A 16,626-nucleotide genomic window follows, 5' to 3' on the forward strand; every position below is an offset into this window, starting at 1 on the left:
GGGCTCAGGGTCTGCCGCCCGCCCGCGGGGGAGCGCGCCGCGCCTCGGGCCACACGGCCACCACCCTCGTCCGCAGGCGGCCGTCGCGGCGCTCGGCCCACGGTCTTCAGCCCAGGACCCACTCCCCCGGGCGGGCGCCTTTGTTCCGCTCAGCGACCCGCTCCATCGCGCCGGGCAGAGGGAAAGCCCGCGCCCGGAGCCCGCATCCTCGCGGCTCCGCAGTCACGCTCAAGTCTCAATTACTCTCAAAGTGGGGGCAGCACTAGGGGGCGGGCCAAGGGGCAGAGCGCGACGTCCTCTCCGCCCCTCGCGCCGGGGACACCCCACCCCGCCACCAAACTCACCAGCGCGCACAGCGCCGCGGGCGCCCGGACGCGTTCCAAGCCCCGACCTCACGCAGTGAGCCTTCGGGGCCTGCCGGTCACACTGGCCTCGCTCCGAGCTGGCGCGTCGCGAGGCCGGCCGGAAGGAGGAGTAGGACCTCAAAAGTCACAGCAGTTCTCTACCCCCTCCGAAAACGTCGCGGGGAGCGCGGCGGCAGGGACGCGCGCCGGCGCCCCCTCCGCTTGCCGGAACGGTCAGCTCAGCTAGTCCCGCGCGCCACGGAGCCCAACGCCGAGTCTCCCAATTGGCGGACGCAGCGACACTGCCGCTGCGGCACCGAGAGCCCACGCGGCCCCGGCCCGGGGGTTGGAGAGCCGGGAGGGGACGCGCAGGTGGCGGCGGAGGGCGGGGCGCGGCCCGAGGAGACCGGCTGCAACGCCAGCTCCTCCTCCGCCGCCCCTAGCCACCCCTCTCCCCGCGAGCTAGTCGGCCGCCGCCACCCGCAGGCTGCCAGGCGCACAGCTCCCCGGCTCGCCGGCTCGTGCGCGCGCACCCGGAAAGGGTGGGGGCGCTGGGGGAGTAGGGACTGCGCGGGATGGGGGCAGTCAAGTCATGTTGGCTGCTGCCGGCGTCGGAGGGACCCTCTGGTTCTCAGCACTCCCCGAGCAGGCGGGTTTGTTCCATCCTGGGAGGCGATGAAGACATCCCTTTCTGTGTGCTCGCGGCTCCGCTTTGCGTGCCCAGGAATGGCTAGAGGGAAAATCTGGCCTGGAGACTCGGATTCTGTTACTTTGGGAGCCAGGCCGCGCGTTAGGGGGCTGCGTGGGCTCTCTCCGAGTGAAAATTCTAGCTGTCCAAGTCACAGTTGCTGTGTCCACCCACGTTTTATCATAAGAAGCAGATTTGGGCTACCTCATTTCCACGATCTCTTCCTCTTCCCAAAGCCAGGAGCTGGAGAGGCTGGAATGCAAAGACCCTTCTTGATCCACTTAATTCCTTGGGCCTAAAAAAAGAAACGAAGCTGCCAAACAAATAAGCCTGGTCCGTAAAGGCCTATGAATCTGGTCCTTTCCACCTCACCGTTTCGATCGCACTCAAGTTTTTATTTATTTATTTTTTTACTATTGGGTTTTGGGTGTGTTGGCTTGTTTTTGTTGCTTATTTGGTATTTTGGGTATCAATTTTTCACAGAAAAGTGCCTGGAAAATGAAACACATTTTTAAATTTTCATTCCCTTGGAACTCTGTGCCTGGGTTCAATTGGACCTTCTTGGTTTTGCTTTTATCACCTAGAAAAAGTGAATACAAAACAGCTCAATGAAAAACCCACATCAGAAGCCCCAAGGGACCATGTCTAGCCACCAGTGTTGGGCATGAAAGGACCAGAGAGTGTAGAAACCTGAGTTATTGAGCATCTGTGTGACATGACAGGCACTGGGACAGGCAGGGTCCCCAGTGTCCCCATTCCTGAGAACCCAGAGGGAAGCTAGCAGGCAGTGGAAGCTTCTGCAAAACTAATTTTCCAACATTTACTCAGGTGCAAGAGGGAAGCTAGGGAGACCAAGGCACTCGGCTAGGGTCCCCCAGGGGTGAGTGGCTCTAAACCCAGGCCCAGGTGGGTCTGACTCCCAAGCATGTGCCTGTTTGGGAGCAGGAGACAGGAGCCAAGTAGCACCGGAAACCCCCCTGGGAGCCATGGAGAAGTTTCTAGGCAGGATTCAACTTCAGAGAGATTTCATTTCTCCCTCTGAAGCCAGAGAGATCCTTGGCCCAAATTAACCGATGATCTTATCATGCATCTGACAGGCTTCCCTCCTCACCTTCCGCGTGTGTGCATTCGTAAATGACATCCGACACTCTAGACTCCATGGGAGATGCCCTGTCAGGCTCACGTCCTAAGCACTGTCTTCACAGAGCAGTGCTCCAATCCTGCACAGAAATTTCCCACTCACAACTCCAAACAAATATATTCTCCAGCCACCAGCAACCCTTCTCTCCCTTCCAAGTATCTAAGCCCTTCCATCCCCCTCTGGAGTTCATTCTCTCCCCTTCCTGGTTGTTCTTTAGTTCTGGTTCCTTGTATATGTCAAACACGTTCGGGGTAGTGGCCACAGTTCACACACCCATATACATATTCTCCCCCAGCCCCCAGCCCCGTAATACGTGACCTCTGAATCAATCTCACCATCTTCTTTCTCACACCCATGCATCCAAGCAGGAGAGTGTGTTTAGGGAAAACAACATCGCCCAAAGCTTGGAGACATTACCAGTTGGTGGTACCTAACTTGCACTGGATTCTTAATTCCATGAACCTAACCAACTTCTCCTCCAAGAGGAGCCCAGGATAGGCTTCAGAAAGTCCATAAACACAAACCAATAAAAAATTTGTGCATGGCGAGAGTCAGTTAAGTGTCGGACTCTTGATTTCTGCTCAGGTCACTATCTTGTAGTTCATGAGTTCTGACAGTGCAGAGCTTGCTTGGGATTCTCTCCCTCTCTCTCTGGCCCTCCCCCACTCACATATTCTCCTCTCTCTCTCTCTCTCTCTCTCTCTCTCTCTCTCTCTCTCTCTCTGTCTCAAAATAAATAAACATTTTAAAAAATTGTATGTGTGCGTCATATGGACATTTTTCTGGAGAAAAGAGCCCTCACTTCCAGAGTGATGGGGCCATCATTCCCATAAACCCTGAGCAACACAAACTGGGGGTTGCATTTGATTTTTCAATGAGATATAATTGACATATATCATCATATTAGCTGCAGATGTGCAACATAACAATCTGAGATTTGTTTACATTGTGAAATAATCAGCACGGTAAGCCTAGATCACACCTGTCACCATACAGTTATTTTTTTGTGTGATGAGAACTTTTATGGTCTCTCTCTGCAGCTTACAAATGTACAACGCAGGATTAACTAGAGTCAACATGACATGACGTACCCTGTGTCCCCATTAACTTGCTCATTTTATAACTGGCAGCGTGTACATTTTAATCTCCTTCACTCCCGTCCCCCTCACCTCTGGCAACCACCAACCAATCGGTTCTCTGTATCTGTGAGTTCTGTATTTTTTTTTCTTTTAGATTCCACATATAAATGAGATCATATGGTGTTTGTCTTTCTCTGCCTGACTTATTTCACTGGAAGGTTTGCTTTTCTGGAAGAGGGGAAAAAAGTCACGAATCTACCTTCTTCCCCTTCAAGAATTCACGGCACACTGTAATGCGGGGGGAAAGAGCCTAATATATGTTAAGTGGGGGGGGGGGAGACCAAGCTGTGTTATGTGTCTATCATATCAGCCTAGGCGCACCACTTCTTAGCTGCATGACTCTGAGCAAGTTACCTAACTTCTCTGGGCCACCACCTGCCTCCCCAGCTATGAACAGGAATAATGGATTAATATGCACTATATTACATCATGAAGAATAAATAGAGAATATGTGTAAATCCCTCAGCCAGAACGAGGCATATAGTAAGCACTGTGGAAATAACCAGAGACGACCAGCTGAGGACAAGCGAAGGCTGTTTATTCAGAGTTTGCTGATGCAAGAGAGTCAGCCACCATCACTTGAGTTTGGCAGAGACTCAAAGGCAGACAGAGGAATGAGTTTTATAGTAGAAAAGGCTAGGGACGCTTCAGATAAGCCCTGATTGAAGGCCGTTGGTCTGGGGAAGCTAAAGGCCGGCTCGCTAGAAGTGGGGCATTCTATGTGATTGAATAGGAGCATATTTGGCTTTCTTTGGTTGGTTCTAAATTGGAGGCAGGGACAAAAACCAGGGAAGCCGGCAGTGACGGAGCAGTCCCCATGATTTGCAGCCGCATTTGGAGATGCTGTGCTGGGCTTCCCAAGGCTGCACGCTGCAGAGGTTGAGAAGATCAGAGACCTACCGCCCCGTACTTTTTGTATTTCAACACTCAGTATATGTGGGTTATTACCATTGTTATTAAGATCCCTAGAATGGGGGCGCCTGGGTGGCTCAGTCGGTTAAGCCTCCAACTTCGGCTCAGGTCAGATCTCACATTCGTGGGTTCGAGCCCCACGTCAGGTCTGTGCTGACAGCTAGCTCAGAGCCTGGAGCCTGCTTCCGGTTCTGTATCTCCTTCTCTCTCTGCCCCTCCCCCTCTCATGCTCTGTCTCCTCTGTACCAAAAATAAATAAAACATTAAAAAAAAAAAAGATCCCTAGAATGGAGAAAGGCTAGTGGTTGGTAGAAACATGCATCAAAACCAGGTCCACCTATTTGAGAGATACAGGCTGCCCCCCACACCCAGGGCCGTCTCTTCTGACCATAATCTCATCAGCCAGTAGTATGTGGGCTTCCAGTGAGGGCCCACAAGACAACCCACTGGGTGGGGGGCCTGGGTGGCTCAGTCAGTTATGCGTCCGACTTCAACTCAGGTCATGATCTCACAGTTCATAAGTTTGAGTCTCGCATTGAGCTCTGTGCTAACAGCTCAGAGCCTGGAGCCTGCTTCCAATTCTGTGCCTCCCTCTCTTTCTCTCTGTCCCTCCCCAGCTCATGCTTTGTCTCTCTCGCAAAAATAAATAAACATTAAAAAATAAAGACAATCCATTGGGGTATGGGAAGAAAATATGAGAACTTCTGTTGACTGTTATCCACAATAAGAAAGAAATCAAAACTTACTGATATTTAATGTATGCAGTGAGAGTCACCCATGTATGTAATTTCTAAATAACTACACATATAATGGGTATACACATTTCACATCTTTTCCTGGGAGGGTCCACCATCCAAAAGCAATAGTTGCCTGTTGGCCAACTTGCATGGAAGTCTTGGGGTTATATTTTCACCAAAATGCTTCCCTTCTCCTAGAGGTTGGATTCCTTTTAAACTCAATGTCCCTTTTAAGGTCCAGATTAGCATCCCGGTCCTCTGGGAACCCATAGCAGAGAACCCATAGTTTTATCTATAAATTACCCATAGATTTAGCTACAAATCTACAAAGTACCTATTCACTGATTTGTTCATTAATTGAACATTTCTCGAGTACTTGGCATGTGACTGCTGTGTGGAGGAGAGGTAAATAACAGAAAAATCAGAATACCAGGTTGTTGAGTTGCTCTTAGGAGAAACAACTGAGCCTAACTGTGGGGCACCAGTGGGCTTCAGAGACCTCAGGCCAACTGACTGCTCTTAGACTACATTTCCCACCTCTCTGCCCCTGGACCCCTCTTATTTTCACTCAGGGACCTCCCCCACACCTCTCCCAAGGATAGAGAGGAAACATCTCAGATGTAGATGAACCTCACATCAGTCCTTTGCATGCCCAAGCTTTTATTTTACTTATACATGCAACTCATTTTTAATTTGGTCAATGCACATGTTACATTAGTTTCAGGTGTACACCATAGCCATTGGGTAAGTGTATACGTTACATTATGTTCACCACAAGCGTAGCTGCCATCTGTGGCCAAACAACGCTATCATGATACCGTTTATATTCCTTAGGCTGCGCCTTTTGATTCCTGGGACTTAACTCATTCCATAACCGGAAGCCCGTATCTCCCACTCTCTCTGACCCGTTTTGCCCATCCCTGTCCCCCATCCCAGCAATTATCAGTTTGTTCTCTGTATTTATAGCTCAGATTCTCCTTTTTGTTGTTTCTTCATTTGGTTTTTTTGTTTTCAGATTCCACTCATATGTGGAATCTCATGATATTTGTCTTTCTCAGTCTGACTTATTTCATTTAGTATATCACCCTCTAGGTCCATCTGACTTGTGGCAAATGACATAATCTCATCCTGTATATGGCTGCGTCGTATTCCATCATATATATATATACATCATATCTTCCATATCCATTCATCTGTCAATGGCCAGTGGGTTGCTTCCATATTGAGGCTGTTGTAAATAATGCAGTAAATATAGGAGGGCATGTATCTCTTTAATTAGTGTTTTCCTTTACTTTGGATAAATACCGAGTAGAGGAATTATTTGATCATTTGGTATTTCTGTTTTTAATTTTTTGAAGCACAGCCATGACTTTTTCACCGATTCTAAGTGGAAAAAAAAGAGATAAAGGTGCGAATAAGGAACTCGAAAGTGATTTTTCACTGCCTGTTTGTTGCCTGTTGTTAGAATGAATTAAAGCCCTTCTTGGGCCTTCATTGGACTGGCTTTGGGGTGAGTATGAGTATGTGGAAGGGCGGCCGAGGCGCTGGGCTTTCCCCACCATGGGTCACATGGATGCCACGTGACGATGACGCCAAGAAGGGCTGTGACCTGAGTAGATGAGGGAACTCAGAAAGGAAGTAGAAGGCCAGAGGCTCCAGCCATCCAGGAGAGGGACAGTAACGGGGACCCTCCACCCTGCAGTGCTTCAGGCCCCACTCCCTGACCCCCACTCAGCCCCATGCCAGCTCTAGTCCAACCTGGTTAGACCTGCTCCAGTTAACAAGAGCAGATGTGAATGCTCAGGGTCAGAGGTGGGGAGCCGGAGCCATTTGGTTTTTTTATTTGTTTGTTCTTAATTTTTTATAGTTTATTTTTGAGACAAAGAGAAACAGAGCATGAGTTGGGGAGGGGCAGAGAGAGAGGGAGACACAGAATCTGAAACAGGCTCCAGGCTCTGAGCTGTCAGCACGGAACCTAATGTGGGGCTCAAACCCACAAACCATGAGATCACGACCTGAACCCAAGTCGGACGCTTAACCGACTGAGTCACCCAGGCATCCCTGGAGCCATTTGTTAAGCCACTGATCTCCAGCCTCTTTCTCAAGGACTGGAATTCTGCTTCTGGGCATTCTAGACACATCCACCTTTGTTCACAACTTGCTACCTGTTAACTGATGTGCCAGAGCCATATGAAATGTGTGTTCATATACCCCAGGAGGCCTTTTTCATTATATATTCAATGGCCAATGGAAAAAAAAAAACAGCTTTTCTATAATGGCTGGTAAGTTGGGCTCGAGACTCGCTCAGGTGGTTTCATGAAGCCTCAGGAGGTGTCCTTTGAAACCGTCGTTTCCTGGGCCATTTTGCTGAATGCAAAATCTCATTCGGAGAACATTCTTGGGAAAGTCCATGTGGAACAGCCCAAAATACTCTGCAAGTACTCTGAAAACGAACAAGGCTCCGGGAATTCTCATGGTGCAGGTAGACTTTCTGGGATGGATAGGAGTCGGTGGGATTTCGTCTTAGCTATCTTCAACTTACTTCATGGTCCAGGACATGTAACTTTATTGTCCTTAAGTTCCCCAGGTCCCTGGGTCACCCTTTCCTTCAATATCCCCCATCATAGTTGCTGCAAAAAGGATAACGTCCCCCGCAAGTACTTCTGGGGTTTGCCTGGCTGTCCAGGTCACCTCGTGCTCGTAACCCTTGGATTTCCCGCCAATATTTTCCATATCTCCATGCCCCCCTTCACCATTTCTTCCAAACCAAGGATACAAGTTCCTATATTAACTATGAAAAATTGCCACAAGCTCAGAGACTTGAAACAACACAAGTTGATCTTATAATTCTATAGAGCAGAAGTCTGACATGGATCTCATGGGGCTAAGATCAAGGTACTTGGCAGGCTGCATTCCTTTCTGGGGTTTCTAGGGAAGAATCCATTTCCTTGCTTTTTCTGGCTTCTAGAGGCTGTCTACGTGCCTTGCCTTATGGCCCCCTTCCTCTGCTAGTAACTCCAAAAGCAGTATTTCCCAGACTTCAACCATTTACGTGGAGAGTCAGGTAGCTGTCCATCCAACCCTGGGACACAGAGACATTGCCTTTCCCAGGGTCCCTTCCAATCAGCTGTGAACATGTGAGTCCATTTTAGCCAACAGAATGTGAGCTGAAGTGGGGTGGCCACTTGCAAGCCGGGGACTTCGAGACAACTGTGGACCTTCTTTCCCCTTTATGTGCTAGGACCCGAAGGTGGCCATCTGCCCTGGCCATGCAGGTAATGGGGGTAATCTTAGGGCCAGGAGAGCCTCAAGACAAAAGGACTCTGGGGCTCCCAACACCACATGGAGTAAAACCACCTGCTAACTAGAAACATCTGCCTGTACTATTTGGAACATAATACATTTCTTGTACTTTAAGCCATTAAATCTTGGGGTTCTGTTCATTACAGTCACCCCAACCTTTCATACTGTAGATATACTTACCAGTGTTTTGTTTGTTTGTTTATTGAATGCAAGTGGGGGAGGGGCAGAAAGAGCAGGAGACGTTTTTAATGTTTATCTATTTATTTTGAGAGAGGCAGAGAGTAGGGGAAGGGCAGAGAAAGAGGGAAAGAGAGAGAATCCCAAAGAGGCTCTGTACTGTCAGTACAGAGTCCGATGCAGGGCTCCAACCCACGAACCGTGAGATCATGACCTGAGCTGAAATCAAGAGTCTGATGCTTAACTGATTGAGCCATGCAGGCACCTCACATTTGTTTTTAATGTCTATTTATTTATTTTGAGAAAGCAAGAGACAGCACGAGGGAGGGGCAGAAAGAGAGGGAAAGTGAATCCCAAGCCAGCTCCAGGCTCATGGGCCTCATCCCACGACCATGAACTCATGGCCTGAGTCAAAAAAGAGTCGCCCTTAACCGACGGAGCCACCCAGGTCCCCTTATTCACCAATGTTTTAATATTTAAGCCAACCATATCATTATCCATAGACTTTTTCACTTAAACAAACCCACTTCTCTTTTCAATTAGCTGCATTTGAAACAGTAATATCCACAAAATAATAAAGCAAATTTTATCAGGTGCTTCCCATGTGCCGTGCTTTTAATATACTTCATGTTTTACTTATGTAACTGATTAATGTTTTACATCCATTAATTCATTTTAGTCCAAATAGGAACCCTATTTGGGGTTATTATCATGACTATTTAACGAATGAGGAAACTGAGGCACGGAGAAGTTTACTAACTTGTTCAGTTTTAATAGCTGGTAAGTATAAAAGCCAGGATTTGAACCAAGTGGTCTAAGTCGAGAATCTGTGCTTTGAAAAGGCTGCTGCCTTTTTTCAGCTGTGTTTTGTAAGCTGTGTGTGCTCACACTGCACATTAAGTGATTACTCTTTCACAAAATGCGGCCATCCATGGACCACTCCCTTGTTCTCAGGCTCCGTCAGAAATATTTGCAAATGACTTCAATAAACCCTGCCCCAGAGCATACCTTTGCAAATGACTACTTCCTTTTTTTTAATTTTTTTACTACTTATTTTTGAGAGAGAGAGAATGAGCAGGGGAGAGGGCAGAGACAGAGAGAGAGAGAGGGAGGCAGAAGATCCGAAGTGGGCTCCTGGATGAGAGTGGAGAGCCCCATGCAGGGCTCTGAGCTAACAGACTAAGCCACCCAGGCAGCCCTCTTTTTTTGTTTATTTATTTATTTTGAGAGAGACAGAGACGGTGCCAGTGGAGGAGAGGCAGAGAGAGAGGACAGAGAATCTGCAGTGCAAAGGCAGACACGGAGTTCCAAGTCATGAAACCGTGAGATCATGATCTGAGCCGAAACCAAGAATTGGATGCTTCGCCAACTGAGCCACCCAGGGGCTCCTAAGAAATCTTTTTTTCTTTTAATGTTTATTTATTTTTGAGAGAGAGCGAAGAAGGTGCAGAGAGAGAGGAGGACGAGGATCAGCAGAGGGCCGGATGCGGGGCTGCACCTCATCTCATGGACCACGAAGTCGTGACCTCAGCCGAAGTCTAACGCTTAATCGACTCAGCCACCCAGGCGCCCTGCAAGCGACTACTTATCATCTTCGCCACACCTCCCTGTGGCTAGAGATCAAAACCCCACAACTGGAAGGAAGGCAGAGAAGGCAGGGGCAGAGCAGGTGCCTCCTCTCTCCTGCTACGCAGTCAGCCCCAGAGTGTTCTGTTGTTAACCTTTTGTGCAGTGCATTTTCAGAATGTCCCTGCAAAATTTGCAAATGACATTTTTCCTTATTGATCTTTTTGCCTAGGAGGGCAGGTAGGTAGAGGTATCTCAAAGAGAAGAAGGAGAAAGGCAACGCATAACAAAAAATAAAAATCAAGGATGATGTAACCAGGGGCGCCTGGGTGGCTTAGTTGGTTAAAGGAGCATCCGACTCTTGATTTCAGCTCAGGTCACCGTCTGAGGGTGGGGGACATGGAGCCCCACGTCAGGCTCTGCACTGATAGCCCAAAGCCTGCTTGGAATTCTTTCCCTTTCCCTCTCTGCCCTTCCCCCAACTCACACACTCTCTCTGTGTCTCAAATAACAAATAAATAAACTTGAAAAAAATGATGTAACCAGATCTCAGCACCTTGTGGATTTGGGGAAACCTTATCTGTACATTTGCATAATGGAATCAATAAGCATGTCCACGCACATTTATAAATGAGATGAATGAATAAATTATACCAGAGTGCTATTTTCTTCAGACCCAGAAGATGGCTTATACCTTAGCTGGGTGGGGGAAATAAGATGGCCCAATCTCGTCCCACAACTAGAGATGCTCTGGAAACAACTTCCCTCATTTGTCAGTTATTTCCAGCCTTACAGGAACCTAGGAGAAATCCACAGATGAGACCTTCACATGGAAGGGATTTCTCACCAAACTGGCCGTTGACACCTCAGGCTGGTAATTATGCGAGAGTCTGTCTGTGCCAGGATGTGTGCAAAAGCCTTTCTAATTCCCTAGACTGTGTGACTTACTCCTTTGTCTGAATTCTCCCAGCTCTGTGAACACTCACCTCGAGGACCGTATTCCATCGGAATTATTTGTTCACGTCTGTCGCCAAACGGACAGTGAAAGACAATGTCAGAAACACACTCTCTCCCTCGGACACTTTGCACGCAGAAGCTTCAACATGAATCTTGTCTGAATGAGCGAGTGAATGAATGAACTGAAAGAATAAAGGAATGGCCGCTGGTCTGACTGGGCCACGCTGGTGACACACGGTGGCCCTTGTTTATGTCCTCCAGCCTGAAATATGCAGTCTTCCCACTGAGATAAGATTTGCATTTGCAGTTGTACATACAACCCTTTATTCCCGTGGAAAGGAATAATGGAGATATTTGAATCTGATAGGAGGTGAAAGCCTATTTGTGTCCAATACACAGGAGACTTTCTTTGTGGGTAGCCGTAAAGCCAACATCAGAACATTGCCCTGGGCTTTCCAGACCCATAATAGCATCCCTAAGCTTAGAATATTCATGTCGCCATGTCTATCAAGGCAGGTTAGCTGCCATTTTCTGAGCTCAGAAACTGATTTCCCATTACCTTCTGCCACTTACAGGTAACTTTGCTTTACGCAGCACGATGGATGTGATTTTATGCAGACCTATCTGCCCACTGTCTGTCCTTCAATCTTCACCAGCCACGCCGCTATTTGAGTTGCAGAAACACAGCCGTGTGCAACCTGGCAAATTCTGCCAGGGAAAAACTCCATCTCAAAGAAACACCAAAGGCTTCCTCGTGGGCACCACTGACCTGCCTTCCTAGGTGAGTTTTAGCTATTGCTCCCCCAGTATAATTCCCGGGTCCGCTCAGAAGTCTTCCCAATATTTTTGTTGGTGCAGTTTGGGTTTAGAGCTGTGCTTTGCTTTCCTTTTTTTTTTTTTTTTTATAATTTTCATTGAGATGTAAATTACATACAACAAAAAGTATCAGTTTTAAGTATATATTTCAGTGGGTTTTAACACATACATTCACTCCGGTAACAACCATCACTTTCTAGATAAAGAATATTTTCTTTTATTTAGCCAGTTACCTATTTACTTTTTATTCTTTGACAAAAATTGTATATATTTAGGTGAACAACATGATTTAATGCACATACACATAATGAAATAACTACTACAGTCAAGCTGGTCGACATGATAAAAGCACCTGAAATCTACTCTTTAACAAATTTCCAGTATTCAATACCGTATCATTAACTCCAGTCACCAGGCTCTCCATTAGATCTCATCCTGCACCACTGTAGTTTTGTATCCTTGGGCCAACATCACCTCCTTTTCCCCACCTCCTCACCCCTGTTAACCGCTATTTTCATCTCTGCTTCGATGTATTTCACCTTTTGGGATTGCACTTATAAGTGAGATCTGCAGTTATTTATATTTCTGTGCTGGCTTGTTTCCTTCAGCACAATGTTCCCCAGGTTTATCCATGTCTTTGCAAATGTTAGGATCTCCTTACAAGATAGAGAATATTTTCATCACCCCCAGAAAGTTCCCTCATACCCCTCTGTGGTCAATTTCTTCTAACTCCAGCCCCAGGAAGACATTCATTTGCTTTCTCTATGATAAAATCATACAATACATACCTTTAGTTTTGGTCTGGCTGGCTTCTTTCACATAGAATAATTATTTTAGATTCATTCACACTGTAGCATGTATCAATAATTCATTCCTTTTTCTGGCTAGGTAATCTTCCATTGTATGCAGATATTCCTATTTGTTTACCTATTTATCTGTTGAGGAAAATCAGGCTGTTTCCAGTTTTTGCTAATATAAAAAAAACCTGCTGTGAACACCCATATATCAGTCCTCCTGAGGGTAATTTTTTTGTTTCTCTTGGGTAAATCCCTAGAAGGAGAATCACTGGCAGATATGGTAAGTGTATGTTTAACTTCATCAGAAACTGTGAAACTAGCTTCAAGAGTGACTGTACCACTTTGCACCCCCTTCAGCAACATATGGGAGGTTCGGTTCTTCTCTATCCCACCAGGGCTTTGGGATGGTACGCCTTCTTCCTCTTAGTCGGTATGAAATCGTATCTCATTGCAACTTTCATTTGCCACATGACAAATGACAATAAACATCTTTTAATATGCTCGTAAGTCATCATAAATCTTTCGTGAAATATTTGTACAAAGCTCTTTCCTCTTTTTAAGTTTATTTACTTTGTTTTTTTCTTTTTAATGTTTATTTATTTTTAAGACAGAGAGAGACAGAGTGCGAACAAGGGAGGGGCAGAGAGAGAGGGAGACACAGAATCTGAAGCAGCCTCCAGGCTCTGAGCTAGCTGTCAGCACAGAGCCCAACACGGGGCTCCAACCCACGAACCGGGAGATCATGACCTGAGCCGAAGTCGGACCCTTAACCAACTGAGCCATCCAGATACCCTTTTTTTTCCTATTTTTAGTGGATTCTTTATTATATCATTGAGTTGAAGGGTTCTTTATATGTTCTAGACACAAATCCCACTTGGCAGTAGGGAGTGACTTTCCCTATCCCAGTTGCCTTCCAAATTTTCTAGAGGTTTCTAGTCCACGATAGTTATGCAAACTAGACTCTGCTTCTGGAGGCAGCAGACACCTGCTACATTAGTCTGTGCTTTGTTTCTGGAGGAAACGAGGTATGGGCTAGAACCTTCTCATTCTATGAACCCTGACTTCTGAACACAGTAGGCAGGGTGGAAGAAAGGTAAGGTAGGAAGAGTAAATAAAGAAAAGGGCATTCTAGGGAGTTATTAGCTATCTATAAACCTCACCAGTTTCTGGGCAAGGCTATTACAGTCACTTGGGTTAACAAAATATTTTTTAAGCTTATTTATTTATTTTCAGAGAGAGAAAGAGTGAGCGAGGGAAGGACAGAGGAAGAGAAAGGGAGACAGAGAATCCCAAACAGGCTCCATGCTGGCAGCAGAGCCCAATGTGGGACTCGCTTTCACAAACCATCAGATCATGACCTGTGCAGAAATCATGAGTTTGACCCATAACTGACTGAGCCCCGCAGGCATCCCTCAAGTTAACAAATTAAAAGGTCTTTGACCTGGGCCAATTGGGCTCTGCCTTATGGGTTCTACCAAGTCCAGAAAATGGAATGTCTGTCCTGGTACCTACTGATTCATGTGGGGAGACTATGCCTCATTCTTTTATAATGATCCCTCCGAGTCTCACCTACCTCCTTTCAACCAAACTGTGACCAGCAATCAAAGGTAGAACACAGAAATAGAAAGATACGACAAAGTGTGGGTTCTCTGTCAGGCTGCCTTATGCTTTCCAAGGGGAGCGGCCATGGGGCCAAATACATCCGGGTTTCCAACCCAGGGCAGCAGGGAGAGGGATGTTTTTCTCTTCTCGTAGTGTCTGACCAAGACTTGTTGCACTCAACAGAGCTATAAAGAAGACTGGGCTGTAGCAGCGTCACCCTCCAAGAAAGGGATTGACACATTTAAAGACCCCAGGTTTATTCTAATCAAACTAATCCCCTCAACCAAATGGGAAAGGAGAAGGAGAGATAGCGTGAGGAGAGAATGGGGCCCACAAAGAGGAAGAATATGGATGGGACAGGTTGTAAGCTTAGGTTTGCTGGCTATTTGCAATTTTTTTTTTTAATTTAATGTTTATTTATTTTTTTCTTTTTTTGGAGAAAGAGAGACAGACAGAGAGACAGAGCATAAGTGGGGGAGGAGCAGAGAGAGAGAGACACACACACACACAGAATCCAAAGCAGGCTCCAGGCTCTGAGCCATCAGCACAGAGCCTGACGCTGGGCTTGAACCCACAGACCATGAGATCATGACCTGAGCTGAAGCCGGACGCTTAAGAACTGAGCCCCCCAGGCTCTCCCGTTTGCAGATTTTTGTTTCAGCACCAGCCCCGAGGTGTCACATGGAGAAACTGGGGATACATGGGTCAGGAGCTCCTGAAGTAGGGAGATGCAGGGGCGTCGTGGAAAGACGGTGTCTATTCATTGTCAGTGTATCACACATCGGTGGCCACCCGGTTCCAAATCACTAAGTCCAAATTGCTCTGTTTCTCTACCCATCCCTGCCACACACCCCTCTGTTCCTCTCACAAAATGTCCCTGTGTTGCAGAGCTCAGGAGTCAGGGAGAGGAAGGCACAGAGAAAACAGTACATTGTCCAATATCTCTCTGTAGATTCCTTCCAGGCCCAGGTCTTCCAGGGTCCTTGGCCTCATCTGCGAATAAGCACACACTCCAAGACTCTGCAGATAAATGACAGCTGGCATTCATTGTCTCACAATACCCTCCAGAAACCCTCAGAAGAGGGCTTACCCTCTTATATACCAGGAAGCCGAGGCTCAGAGAGGTTAGGTGCTTTGCCCAAGGTCACCCAAGAAGCGGAAGAATCCGAACACAGGTCTCGAGTTCAGAGACCAAGAAATTAATCACTTGGTTACTAACTTGATTGATTGATTGGTTGGTTGCTTGGTTGCAGAGAATCTGCCTTTTTCCAGAAACAAACTAACGGAGAAGTAAAAAGACTTGAGCTTCCCCCCCGCCCCCGTTTGTGCCATTAAACAAAATGGAAGGAACAACATGGAAATCAGGGCCTCCAGGAAGAAGCAGTTAACCTAATTCTTGTTCCCCAACTTGAGAAATTCCTCAAGTGTCTCTGCTTCAAGTGGAATAATTTTCCAATTTCTTTCTTAAGGTAATTTTTTAAACTACTGATTTTTATGGGCTTGAGCATGTGAAAAGCCGACTACTGTATGTCTTTTTAATTAGATCCTTTACATGATAATTAAAATCTCTCTTTGCATCATAGCTATTCTTACACTCTGCAGTAATGTTCCTCTGGCTGGAAGTTAGCTGACCATCTGGAAGCAATAAAATAGCTTAACCTTAAAATGCAAACTATCAGTTAGAGATACCACAAATTAGACCTACTCGTCATTGCTTTAATGGGTAAATGCCGGGCTCCATCCTTCATTCTGTCTAATCGGGAAACTGTAGGATCTCACAATTGGAACAGGGATTGTGAAAGTCAAATAGTCCTTCTTCCATTGTCTTTTCGGGACCGTTCCTAACCAGGCCTCTCATCGAATGGCCCCAGGGCACCCAGGCATGTGGTCCACCGTAAAGAAATTCCAAGGTTCTTTTTAAAAAACTCTTCCAAAGTTCATTCATTGTTTGGGACTGGAGACTAAGTCTGGCCTTGGTGGTCTAAGGAGGGAATGAATTCTGGCTAGAAGCTTCAGAAGGGTTGGTATACAGAGGGAATATAAGCAGTTTATGAAATTGCTTATGAAATTGCTTATGGCCAGCTTAGAAATTACCAAAGAGAGGCCCAGGTAAAATGGCAGGCAGGAAGGAAGTTGTTGACATGGTATCCAAGAATTCTCACAGCTATTTCAATTTATATTAAACCTGAAGGCAGCCTGGTGGAAGTAGTTAAATATTGGCTGGGATCATGTGTCCACAGAGGTGAAAGCATGATCAATGGAGTTATCAACTCAGAAGGATATCTTAAGCATGCTAAGGGTTGGGATTTCCTTACCACTGTAAAACTACTCCCCTTCAGGTGATCCGCCATTCTTGTTTCTTGCGGAAATAAACCACGACCAATCAAATGGGAAGAAACAAAGGCTGTTCCTTTAGAACTTGCTATTGCCTGGGAGTCAGCTGCCAA

Source organism: Suricata suricatta, chromosome 8 (assembly GCF_006229205.1).
Source record: "Suricata suricatta isolate VVHF042 chromosome 8, meerkat_22Aug2017_6uvM2_HiC, whole genome shotgun sequence".
NCBI lineage: Eukaryota > Metazoa > Chordata > Mammalia > Carnivora > Herpestidae > Suricata > Suricata suricatta.